Below are 14,113 nucleotides of genomic sequence, written 5' to 3'. Positions count from 1 at the left end.
TCAACGAGCTCAAACCCAGTCGAACCCTGCTACCGAGCCACCCCCAAAGGCACCCATGGACCCTTCACCTGCCAAGCCTGCAATTTCACCTGCCTCTGGACCTGCACCACACCCGAAAGGCCAGGCTCCAGCAACAACCACCTCAAGTGCTTCCTGCTCAACACCCGCTCTGTCCACAGATACGCCGGCGAACTCTGGAACCTGCTCGACACAACATCACCAGACGTCGCCTTCCTCACGGAAACTTGGATAAACGCCTCCTCAGCGCCCGGCATCGCAATAGCCATCCTGGACGGATACAAGATCACCCGGAGGGACCGCGTCAACCAGACCGGAGGAGGCATCGCCATCGTCCACAGAAACACCATCCGTGTCACGACCAACTCTGACGACACCCTCACCGCCGCCGAGCACCTTCACTTCCAGATACACACCGACCCCAAGACCACCCTCAGAGGCACTCTCATCTACAGACCCCGGGACCACGCATCCAATTCAGCGAAGCCATCGCAGACTTCATCAGCCCGCACGCCCTCACCTTCTCAGACTACATCCTCCTAGGGAACCTCAACTTCCACCTGGAGAACAACAACGACAGCAACACCACCACCCTGCTGGACAACCTCGCCAACCTCGGACTCAAGCAACTGGTGAACACCCCCACCCACTACGCCGGCCACACGCTTGACCCGTCTTCTCCTCCAGCAAGCACATCTCCTTCAGCCACTCCACCGGACTTCATTGGACTGATCACAGCTGCTTCCACTTCAACTTCAGGAGAACCATGACCCACCACCACCCGCAATAGGTTCCCCGCAGGAGCTGGAGCAAGATCACCACAGCCCAGCTCACCACCTCCCTCAGCCAGAACCCTCCTGCTAACACAACGGACCCCAACGAAGCAGCACACAACTTCTCACAGTGGCTCACCAACTGCGCCAATGAACTCGCACCTCTGAAGAACCCACCCAGCAGACCCGACAACAAGAAAGCCTCGTGGTTCACCAACAAACTCAAAGCCTACAAGAAAAACTGCTGCACCCTCGAAAAAACCTGGCGCCATGACTAGACCACAGGAAACATGACAGCCCTCAAGAACGCCACCCGCATATACCACCAGCTGATCCGCACCACCAAAAGGACAACATTCAACGAACGACTGGACTACAACACCCACAACAGCAAGGAACTCTTCAGCATCGTCAAAGAGCTCTCCAACCCCAGCGCCGGAAACAACGACGTCACACCCTCGCAAGACTTCTGCAAATCACTCGCCTCATTCTTCCACCGCAAGATCGCCGACATACACTAGCTTCGGCGCCCAGACCACGCACCCAACCACCGAACCAACGCCCCCCATCACCCTCTGCAACTGGACCCCGGTCAGCACCGAAAACACCACCCGCACGATGAACACCATCCACTCCGAATCCCCAACAGACCCCTGCCCCCACCACGTCTTCAACAAGGCCGACGCTATCATCGCACCCCAACTCCGGGACATCATCAACATCTCTTTCACCACCGCCACCTTCCCAGAGAGCTGGAAGCATGCAGAGCTCAGCGCCCTCCTGCAGAAACCGACAGCGGACCCCACCGACCTCAAGATCTTCGGCCCCATCTCGCTACTCCTTTTTCCTGCCAAAGACATCGAGAATACCGTCAACAAACAGCTCGCCGCCTTCCTTGAGGCGAATGGATCCCTCGACCCCTCACAATCCGGTTTCCGAGCCAACCACAGCACCGAGACCGCCCTCATCGTAGCCACCGACGACATCAGATCCCTGCTCGACAACGGGAAAAGCAGCCCTCATCCTCCTGGACCTCTCTGCAGCGTTCGACACAGTTTACCACCGCACACTAATAGAGTGCCTCAGCAACGCTGGAATCCAAGAGAAGGCACTAGAGTGGATCATCTTGTTCCGCGCCAGAAGAACCCAGAGAGTACGCCTCCTCATTCCGATCCACAGCCACCGAAGTCATCTGCGGCGTACCTCAAGGATCCTCGCTCAGCCCCACCCTCTTCAACGTCTACATGAGCCCCCCAGCAGCCATCGCATGCCAACACAACCGTAACATAATTTCCTATGCCGACGACACCCAGCTGATCCTCTCCCTCACCAATGACCCCGCCACAGCCAGAGCCAGCCTATACGAAGGAATGAAAGACGTCGCCAAGTGGATGAAGAACAGCCACCTGAAACTAAACTAGACAAGACGGAAGTCCTCGTCCTGGGATCATCCCCTTCCACCTGGGATGACTCCTGGTGGCCCCCTGCCCTGGGCACCACCCCCAAGCCAACGGACCTCGCACGAAATCTGGGCTTCATCCTGGACTCCTCCCTCTCGATGGCCAAACAAGTCAACGCCGTCTCATCATCCTGTTTCAACACCCTGCGCATGCTCCAAAAGATCTTTCGATGGATCCCCACCGAAACCAGGAAGACGGTCACCCAGGCCCTCGTCACCAGCCGAATGGACTACAGGAACACCCTCTATGCTGGAACCACAGCCAAACTACAGAAAAGACTCAAGCGCATACAGAACGCCTCCGCACGTCTCGTCCTGGACATCCCCCGCCATAACCACATCTCCGTCCACCTGAGAAACCTGCACCGGCTCCCTGTCAGCAAGAGGAACACGTTCAGGCTCCTCACCCATGCACACAAGGCTCTCCACGACCTGGGCCCCAAGGACCTCAACAACCGCCTCACTTTCTACACGCCCACCCGCCAGCTGCGATCGACCAGCCTCGACCTCGCCACCGTACCACGCATTCCCAGAGCCACCGCCTGAGGAAGATCCTTTTCCTACCTGGCGGCCAAGACATGGAACTCCCTCCCCATCCACCTACGGCTGACCCAGGACCATCTCTCCTTCAGGAAGCAACTCAAGACCTGGATTTTTGAGCAGTAACGGCCCCCCCACCGCAGCGCCTTCAGACCCTAGCGGGTGAGTAGCGCACTATACAAATCTGATTGATTGATTGATTGATCTGTTGCCGACTGTGACATATTCATTGCCACTCCAATTAGCTGCACATTTAACTACCTCCACTTCTACAGGCAGCTGAATTGCCTCCAACAGATCTCGTACATATGCCCCATTTCTTATAGGGTTTCCTGAAGACGTAGTGAAACCACTCTGAGACCATAGTTGTCCAAAGTCATGGACAACACCATTGCAATACTGACTATCTTGTCTGTAAATATAGCCACTCTCAATGTGGCCATCAGATTACAAGCTCTGATGAGGGCAATTAGTTCTGCAACTGGTGCAGAGTTAACATTCTGAAGCCATAAAGCTTCCAGAATTTCTTGAATCGTTCAAACAGAATAAGCTGCTCCCAGAATACCATAATTGATTCTCAAACACGCACCATCAACAAATATTACATAATCAGTCTCAACCAATGGTTCTTCTTTTATGTCGGGTCTTGGCTTGGTGCACACGTCTGTGACATCTAGACAATAATGTTTAACATCATCAACAATTTCTTCACTTATTGGCACTAAGGTGAAAGGATTAAAACTGTGTCAACACTTTAAAACAATGTTTTCCTTGGCTAGCAGCTGCTGCTCATATCTGGTGAGCCTAGTGTTGGTCATGTATTGGGTTTTCGCTTTGGTAAATAGAATCTCAATGGAGTGAGGGACCATAACAGTTAAAGGATACCCCATCACTATCCTCTCAAAACTCTCCAGACTAGTTCCCACTATGACAACCACTTTAAGGCAGTTGGGCAGTCCTGTAACTACAGGGTCAAGGGTGGTTGAGAAACATGCCACAGGTCTTAGGGAGTCACCATGCATCTTTGTATGCACTGAGAGAGCGCAGCCCTCTCTCACTACAAATGAGTATAAACACCTTAATGTAAACAGGCATTCATTCAGGCTGATGCATGACAGAAACGTTCTCTGAGCTCTAGGAAACTTCTCAAGCACTTGTCCCATGGAGGCGGATCAGGCACATGTTTGCGAGTCAGTCTCAATAAATGCTTATTCATCAGGGAAATGATTGGTTTCCACTGTCTACAGTAGCCAACTATTTCCAAAAACATTAAGAGTTCTGGGTGGGCTTGTCTGTAAAATCGCACCCATTCATTCTGGTGTCATATATGACATAACCTGAACAGGGAAACAAGTTAGTTCAAGGGGTCAGCATTCAGGATTTTTCTGCTGATTCTTCATATAAAGTTGCACAGTTTCTATTTTAAATCTATATTCTAATCAAATCAACCAAATAGCTTTTTTACAAAACAGCAACATTCCTGAAAAATATGTGATTAAATGTTAATCTTTTATGATAATGCATCTTTTAATGAGGGTCAAAAGTACACATTTTTGTTATTTCTTCATTGTACATGAGCTCATTTTCACAAAAGAATATTTGTTTCTTTAACATTTCTAAATGAATGACTTTTAACATTGCAGTAAAACAGTTTGAGGCCTAGCATGTGTACGTTTGACAGCTGTGTACTTTTCTTTTTTAAGCATTTTTTTCTATTAATGCTCACAACATTTCTACACGTTTATTTAAATCTATATAGCATTTTATTCAAAAGCCCTATTACAACCCATGGCTTGTACTTTGGTATCATCAACACAACTTCTGACATTCTATATCTCAAAGGTTAATACTTCAGTTACTGGAACGGAAAGTAGGCCATGCTCTCTTTTTAGATTTCACCACTATCTATCTCAAACCCATCACCATCATTTAACAGGCAATTGTGGAGGGCGTGGGTAGGGCACGGGGCAATTCTGTGATGTCATTGGAGTTATAGGGTGCGCTGTTCTCTCCCTGATATATTGTATGCATTGATGTACGTGATTGATTCTCAATCAGGGATCATGGAACTTGAACTTCTGTGTCCAAGGGGAGGACAAAAATCCCTCCCACCATTAAACACAATGAAGTCTATTGCGAGTGCTGCCTCACACCATGAGTATGAGAGATGACTGCCAAGGGGTAAAGCTTACCACAAAACACACAATTCCTTTCACACACATTTCAGTTTTCCCAAATGTAATGAGTAGGGTATTGGTAAATTATATCCTTAAGCTATTGGTCTACATATCTGTTGGTGACTGCATCCCACCATTATTAGAATGTACATTAAAGTCTCCTCCTGGCCTCATCTTTGCAAAGCACAATTCCCCATTTTAGGGAGAATGCGTGTGGTCTTCTGCTATGCCTAGTCTAAGGCTCCAGAGTGTCCACTGTTTATCCAATATGCATTTTTATGGACAGGGTCAACTGTTACCCTCTAAGTAATAAAATTCGTCCTCTGTGTCGGTCTTGAAGATAATGTTTTTCTTTTGCTCGAAGCAAGTCAGTTTGTTGGCAAACCTGCAACTATGTATCGCTTTATTACAATTGTTCCCTTCATTCCCACAGCATAGACAGTTTCCATGCCAGATTACAGCTAACGTTACCAATTTATTTTAAAAAGTTCGCGCTGTGGATGTATTCTAACAACTGTCTCAATAAAACGGATCAGATTCACTCAGTGTCAGAAAATTCCTTTTTGGGTTTGTAATTCTATTCACAGGCTGGCAGCTCTGTTCCATAAAATGCATAAGGCTCCTGATCCTCTGTAAACCGCAATTGTTTTCATGTAGAACACGCTTCAATTTTATTTTGAAAAGCTGATGGCGGCTTAAGGTAGTTTCTCAAACGCCTCTTTGCGCAACTTCGATATGGTAATCGAGGCACATGTACTCTAACTGCAAAACAATTAAATACAGTTTGAGAATGCTCTCAACCGTTTCAGGGTCCACTAGAAGGTGCCATCTTTTAAAGGGTGTTCAATACCTGCTGAGGCTTTCAAATGGATTCCTCCAGAACACGTTCTGTTCTTAAAACAATGATGCATTGAATTGAAAATATCAAATATGTCAAAGAGCTATATTACATTGATAATCTGTTGTTAACTTTAAAGATAATGTTGAAATGCATTTGTTTTATTGTTCCTTCTAAGGTATATACATCTGGTGCAGTTTTCCCAGATGTACGTTACACCACAGCAGCATATGTAAAAATATGTGAATACTTAATACTTACTAAGGAACTCAATTGACAAAGCTATTTGCACACCGGAGTGACACTTAATGGGGAAATTTACAAGAAATGGCGCTCTGAAGTTTTGCGGAGCGGCATCATTTTTACCACCGGTGTACAACAGTTTCTAACGCCATGTTAGCATTGTATGTAAAATACAATGCTCCATGGTGTTAGGAAGAGGCCAGCGTATGAAAAACAAACTCTGATGCCTGCGCCGAGTTGGTAAAAAAATGCACTCTAGGGGGCATGGCCAGGAGCAACAAGATGACGGTCGCACTTTAGAAGTTCTCTAGACACCTCCGTCATCCACTTCTTAATCCGCCACCATCGACAAGAGCCCATCCTGCATCTGCCAGGCTGCCCAGGGCTCCTGATCCAAACCTGGGAGCGGCGCTGATGACATCAGGGCGCCGCAGACAGACGCTATGGTGGAGCTCCTACCTGTCAAAGGCCTAAAATGGCAGCCCTCACAGAAGAGGATTCCTGGCTCTGCCTGGAGCCCCGGCGGTATCCGGCGGTCCGTGCTGCTGTGTGAGGAGAGAGGCGCTAAAGAGCTACCTCACTGGTTCCCTGTTGGATCGGACGACCATCCAGTGAGCCGGTGCATATCCAGACCAGGTGAGAGGCGCTGGGAGCTGCCAGGACAGGCCGTGCTTGGACGGGGATCCCGGGGTGGGCGGAGGGCCAGTGAGGGAGTTCGGCCGTCGCATTGGCTGGAAGCGGGACCAGAATCCTGTCCCTCCCTGCCCGTCCTCCCCTCAAGCTTTTGGTGACTGAAGGTCCGCTGGCGCTGGGGTTACTCCCCTATGGCCCGGCTGAGTATCAGACTCTGGGCTCTGGGCCTGCTGCCAGCGGAGGTGGTGATCCTTGGCCTGCACGCTCTTTCCCCGAGTGTTGCGACAGAGGATCAGGGACATCTCGGCTGTCACTCCGGATGGCGGTGGAAGAGCTGGGTGGCCTTCCCTCCTCTTCCTCACTGGCAGTATCACTTTGGGGCCCTGCCATGCTCGGCTGTGGCCCCGGCGTAGGCAATGGCCTTTCAGAGAAATCCAGCCATCACATCACATCGGGTGGCTGGGTGGTTGAGGCCCTCCTTCTGATGGCCTGCTCCCTGCCTCTCCCCTGAGTAAAATCCCTACATTCTACTGCAGGCTGGACCCTGTGCCTCGGGCCCGATGCCGCTACCGGCCCTGACATGAAATCTACACACCTGATTCTTGGCCTGAAGGCCCGCGGGAGAGACATCAAGAGGGGGTGTCAGCCGTTAGATCAGACAGCGGATTCTGGTTGACTTCTCCCCCCCTCTTAGTACCAATATCGGCCTGCACACCATCCCCCAAACGACAAGATCCCCATCATAAATAAGTGGACAAGACAACTTGTTGTTGGGAAAAAGTAGTCGCAGGTTTATTAGCATATCATTGCTAAAACATGGTGGGTTAACTTACAGATGATCCAAAGGCAAGCAGCCCCTCACAGCTTGCCACCTGATAGGCCAAGTAGCCCGCGGCCTTGGCCATACGGTGCTTAGCGGTTGTGGTGAGAGGGTAGCCCCTCACCTGTCCGGTGAATCATTGGTTCACCCTCTAGCTCACACCCCCCTCTACGAGGGACGGAGCGTTCAAGCAACCCCCAGTTGTCCAGGTAACCAACTGCCCGTAGGATAACGGGGCGCCGTCGCACCCTCAGGGTCCACCGCATGGATCTCCCAGGGATAATAGGCCTCAGCACCCTTTTTGCTTCTGCATAGGGTACTCCTAAGTACCTTTCGCATCTGGATCATCATGTAACTCCTCCTGCAACACAAATAACAAATATTAAAAACATAGCACCCCCCCCGCCACTTGAGATGAAGGGTAAGCGGCAGGGAGGGCAACATCGAGGGCAGCAAGGAACAAAGAGACTTCTCGGAGGCAGGGGGAAACATAAATACCTTGCCCCCCCCACCCCCCAATAAAGCGCGCTGACGTCATGGCAGCCGCCACCAGCCGCTGGACACCCGAAGGCTGGTGCGCCTGCCATCCTGTGGCACTACGTGCCCGCCCTCTTATGAGGGTCACCTGCGGCGACGTGTCGGGCGGCCTGCATAGTGCCAATATCGGCGCGCACACCATCCCCCAAACGACAAGATCCCCATCATAAATAAGTGGACAAGACAACTTGTTGTTGGGAAAAAGTAGTCGCAGGTTTATTAGCACATCATTGCTAAAACATGGTGGGTTAACTTACAGATGATCCAAAGGCAAGCCACCCCTCGCAGCTTGCCCCCTGATAGGCCAAGTAGCCCGCGGCCTTGGCCATATGGTGCTTAGCGGTTGTGGTGAGAGGGTAGCCCCTCACCTGTCCGGTGAACCATTGGTCCACCCTCTAGCTCACACCCCCCCTACGAGGGGCGGAGCGTTCAAGCAACCCCCGGTTGTCCAGGTAACCAACCGCCCGTATGATAATGGGGCGCCGTCGCACCCCCAGGGTCCACCGCACGGATCTCCCAGGGATAATAGGCCTCAGCACCCTTTGTGCTTCTGCATAGGGTACTCCTAAGTACCTTTCGCCTCTGGATCATCATGTAACTCCTCCACAGCCCTGGATGTGGCGACCGTCACAGGCAGGGCCCCCCACCATAGCTACCTCCTATACGCAGCCTGCAGAGATTAGCGCCTCCTGAATGTCCAGAAGAAATAAGTCCATGCCTAAATTGGACAGGTGGACGCCTTCTTCGTCAAGGCAACTGGGGGCTTTGGCATGGAGTTCCCCGTGCCGAATAAAACCGAAGCCCATCAGCTCCACGAACTTACGCATAGCGCAGTTTACTTTTCTTCGCGTCCCCTCTACTGCTTGCCCAGAGCGAGCCCCTAGCCAAAACCGGCATGGTGTGATCTCAGACCACCAAAGATCGCAAGGACCCAATAAATTGCTGATTTTGGTGATGTTCACTTTCATGTCCCTTAAGAGAAATCTTTTCCCCAGGCAAGGCAGGTCGTTCCCTCCCACGTGCAGGATGAGCACGTCTGGGGGCTGAGCGTTCCCTTGTAATTCACGTGTTAGCAAACCAAGCACCCCGCTCCATCGTAAGCCAGTGACTCCATGCCAAACAAACTGAGTTTTGCTAAACCCATGCTTCCACTTTCTCTTTACTGCCCACTGGGCCAACCTGGAAACCCCCTCGTGTCTCCGCACCCAAACCGTTGTTCCTGGTAAATAAAGAGAAGTTTTGTATGTAACTATTTATTAAACACACACAAAATCACACTGGTCAAATTACCACACTGCAAACAAAACACGGCAAAACATTGTACAGGGGACATAGCCCCGGGTGCCTAATATACACAAATTCTGTTTCAAGACCCATGACAACATATCTAACATCTCTTGTGCTCCAGAGCACTACCTGTTACTGTCTGGTCTTATGTATCTCTTGTAACAGTCAGAAGACCATCTCCCCAACTGTTGATGCCTTCTACCTGTACCCCTTCTGAGGATGCAGTTGTGGCTGCGCCTAAGCGTAAGGAGTGGGAACTGTACTTTTTGCCCACCGTTGAGACACCTGCTGCAAACAAGCATGCGTGCATTACGTGTTCTACTTGGAATTTGGTCAAAGGCGTGCCATCTGCATGCAAGAGGAGGTAACCCATACCGGGAGGACGAATGGCAAGGTAAGCCGACAGGAGGCTCACGGGGCAAAATTTGGGCGAGCCAAGGCTTTGTAGCCACAGTTCAATCCCCCCTGCCCCTCTGATCAGTCTTGGATTGGCACAGAGTAATCTTGAGCGTGTCTCCCAAAACCAGTACGTCCTGCAGAGACAACGCTACCCCTGACATGTCATGTTTGGACTTAGCAACCAGCTCAGAGATCCTGAACGCGCCAAAGAAGGCTAGGCTAAAAGCAGATGCAAACAAGGCAGACTCATGAGCGAACGAAGTGACCTGGGGCAAGCACAGGATCATACTCTGGAGAGTAGCAAAGTCAATGGGCGATCTCATATCAGGCACTTAATGTTCTCCCCTAGCCCATCCCTTCAATGCTGCCCTGGTAACAAATGCCCTGGTAGGGTCCGCCTGTCCTAACAACTTGGCCTTGTGACTGATGGCTGCTATGTGTCAAGAGATCCACAAATGGCTCTTATTGTTGTCTTTAGCCCACAGGATGAAGGCCTGCACTTTCAATTGTGCTGCATCCCCTGCAACTTCCCAAGTTCAGACAGTGGCACAACATTTTTTAACACAAGCCTTGTATCTGTTAATAGTGTTCTGTGCCAAGGACATCTCCCCCAGAGCCCTCATCCTGTTCACCACTTCAGCAGGTACCAGAGGTGCGCAGGGAAAGGGGTGGCTTCCTCTCTCGCTCTCGGCCAGGCTTCTCGGAACCGTTGCCACTGAAAACGAGAGAGAGCGTCAGCAGCGATGTTCTTGATGCCCTGAATGTGACGCGCCCTGCATTCAACATTGTTATACAAGCAAGTACGCACCAGCTCGTGCAGCAAACAAAACACCAACGGGCAAGAGGCAGAGTGGGAGTTGATGGCCTGAACCACTGCTAGATTATCCGACCACAGCAGAACCCTTTTGGCGGACAGGATGGTGGGCCAAAGGTGGAAGGCCACCACGATGGGGAAGAGCTCCAAAACTGTGATCTTAGCAGTCACTTTTTTCTGGATCCATGCATTGGGCCACTTCTCTGCGCACCAATCCCTGTCTAGAATGGCCCCAAATACGTGCCTGCCAGAAGCGTCCATGAACAGAGCAAGGTCAGGGCTGCCCGCCCAAGGAGCCCTCCATATCACTGCCCCATTGAAATTGCGCAGGAACTCTGCCCACATTGCCAAATCATGTCGGATACCTTTGCTTAGCTTGACCATGTGGTGTTTTTTGGAGATGTTAGAAGTGGCCCTAGCAAGTCTCCTGGCAAAGACCCTACCTGCTGGAATTATTCTAGCAGCAAAGTTGAGCAGGCCTAGGATGCCCTGGATACAGCCCAGGGAAGCTTTGTCAAGCCCTACCAGCGCCTGAATCTTGCTAGACAGGTCGCGCACCTTCTCCTCAGGTAATCTGGATTCCCCTGCAATAGTGTCAATCTCTATGCCCAGAAAGGTCAGGATTTGAGCTGGCCCGACTGTCTTACCGGGGGCCAGGGGTATCCCCAAGTGGTCTGTAAGGCGGACAAAATCTGCCAGGGCCTGTGAGCACAGCTGTGTCCCGTCACTCCCGATGAACAGAAAGTCATCCAAGTAATGAGTCACCCCTTCTACACCATATGTGTCTTGGAGTGCCCATTGCAAGAAACAACTGAAAGTTTCAAAGTATGCACAGGACACCGCGCAACCCATGGGCATGCATTTGTCAAAGTAAAACATGCCGTCGAGCTTGAAACCTAGCAGGTGATAGCTGCTCGGGTGGACTGGTAGTAACCTGAACGCTGATTCAATGTCAGCTCTGTCTAACCAGGCCCCTCTGCCCGCTCTCCTGACCAGATCCAATGCTACATCCAGCGTGGCATAAGACACCGAGCATGCTTCCACATCAACCAGTCGTTGACCGAAGTCCCTTTAGGGTAGGAAAGGTGGTGTATCAGCCTAAAGGCACCTGGTTCCTTTTTGGGCACGACCCCCAAGGGAGATACAACAAAGTTCTCTAAAGGTGGGTGTAGGAAAGGACCTCCTACTCTGTCCAGCGCTCTCTCTTTCTCAACCTTTGCCCTCACTACATCTGGTTGTTCCTTGGCAGATTTTAGGTTATCAGCATCCCTGCTTCCCAGAGAACCCGAGTAAGGGATCCTAAAACCTTTGTGGAAACCCGCTAGAAGCAAGCGGCTGTCCGCCTCTAAGGGGTAACGCCTTAGTAAAGGAGTAATGTTTTCAAGGATCACAGGGGACCCTCCCAGAGGCACCGGCCGGTGTGGACTTGGTGAGGGAGAGGAAGCGACTGGGGGAAGAGGGCGCCCAGAAAACTCGCTGACATGCAAAGGATGAGAAAAAGAGGGCGTGAGAGGAGAAACCAAACCTGGAGAGCTGACGCCTGACTCCAACTTACTGTCCACCCTTGGTAGCTGGCTAGGAGCTCTGCTTAGATTGGCAAGAGGCTGAGGTTGCGGGGTGTGGCCCCCACATGTGTTACATGCGTGGACAAATTTGCATGTTTTCCCCCTGGAGCAAGACCCATTGTTAAACAGGCAGAAGGTCCCGGGCGGAGAACGCTTGAAGCCACCTCTGGCACCACCTCCTCTGCGGCCCCCTCGAAAGGAATGCTTACCCTTGCCCGAAAAAAGGAAGATTCCCCCGTGGAAGCCTGCCCACTGGAAGTGTTGCTAACGGGACCCCCCGGAAGCTGACCCCGTGCTCCCATGTGCTCCATCCAGAGCTGTACCTCCTTCTGATCCCAGTTCATCTCTGGGCACTGAGACATTTTTCTACGTAACTCCCTATCATAGCTGATCCACCCATTTCCACCCCATTTCAAGGCCTCATTGTGGATGATCCTGGAATATTGAACAAGGCCAGGGCCCTGCTCCGGGAAACGTTCCATTGTGACAGCCGCTAAGATTGAGAAAGCCTCTAGCCAGTTAGCAATGTTCTTCTCAGGCCAGGGCTGGTACTTGACCTTTTTAACCTCTTCCTTAATCCCAAACTTTCTAGCATCCATGCCATCCTGCCCTAACATGAGAAGGGTGAAAATGTCGATGAACTCCCGTCTCCAGATGGCCTCTTTGTCGGCCTGGGGAACCTGCCAAGCCAGAGAGCATCGCCCCAAGAGGAGCGGAGCAGCAGAGATCGCAGGGACAGGAGTCGGCACAGGAACAGGCAAAGGGCTGCTGGCTGGAGGCATCCCCAAGGGAGCGCTAGAGGAAACAGAGGGAGAGATAGAAACCATAGCGGTGGCTGCAGGAGGAGCTGGGGGGGAGCTCACCGGCGGCGCCCCACTAAATGCCCCGTTAGAGGTCGTGGGAGCCACAGGTGGTGAAGCAACAAGTACTGAATCCCCTTGCTTTGGCGCCTGTACCGATGACCAAACAGTGGAGGCTGCCAGAACAGAACTCCCGCTAACCAAGCCACTACCCCCAGCTGTCGAGGAGCTAGAAACAGGTAACCCCCCTTGAAAGCGCTCAAAGAAATTGTTCAACGAGTCCAAAACTTTTGACAGATCGTCTTTGGTAGCAAAATTACCTTGTGTCGCCTGATTGTCCTTAGGGGGAGCAGGAGGCGGTGGCGTAGCACTTGCCCCCAGTGACGGGACCTCACGGGGGGTCTCCACCGACTTGCTATGATTCAGCGGCAAAGATTCCAAGGGGAAATCCCTAACAGTGGGCTTTCTGATCTGCTTGGGCCTGGATGGAGCGGCATCGGTATTGTTCAAGGTGTCGGACGAAGGGGATTCAGCCAGGCAACCAAAATCCTCTGGCTCTGGCGTGCTCAACAAGTTCTGTGCCCAGGCCAGGCCCTTCAGCTTTGCCAGCTCCAAAAAGTCAGCCCACACTGCGTCTTGGGAGGTGCCCGGCAATGAGTCCTCCACCTGGGTGTTTTCTTGGAAGAGGGGAGGGGAGCTTTGGCTGTCCATTCTGGCTTCACAACGCTCGCACGGAATCTGGGGATAAAAATGAGGATCAGCCACAGTACACAAATGGAGAAAGAACCTGGCCTTCGTGAGAATTAACAGGAGCGTGTCCCACACCCTTCCATACTTACATCCCAGTGATGCGACAAGTGGAACGAAAGTTTCGAGCGATGCGGAGGAACTCCGAGAGTGAGAGTGAGAAGGGGCTATGGAGGGAAAAGGCGGACGTTAGTAGGCGTACTTGCGGTGACAATTTCTAAAGACCACACACCGACTTGAGCCCTCTCCCCTACTGCGTGCATAAGTTCTCCCTCCATGTCCACCCCAAGAGTCTGTTTCTACCAGTATACCTGTCTCAGGACCACTAGAATCCACGTGTCCGCTTCGTTGACCTTCCGTGCTGATTTACTTTGTAATCTGAAAAATAAAGCACAGTGTCAAAACTTTTCTTCCCATTCATTGATATGCTCTCCTTCGTCCGTTGTGCTCGTTCTGCTTCTAG

This window comes from Lissotriton vulgaris, chromosome 1_1 (genome assembly GCF_964263255.1).
Source record: "Lissotriton vulgaris chromosome 1_1, aLisVul1.2, whole genome shotgun sequence".
In the NCBI taxonomy this organism is placed as follows: Eukaryota; Metazoa; Chordata; class Amphibia; order Caudata; family Salamandridae; genus Lissotriton; species Lissotriton vulgaris.
Note: the sequence above shows the minus strand (reverse complement) of the source record.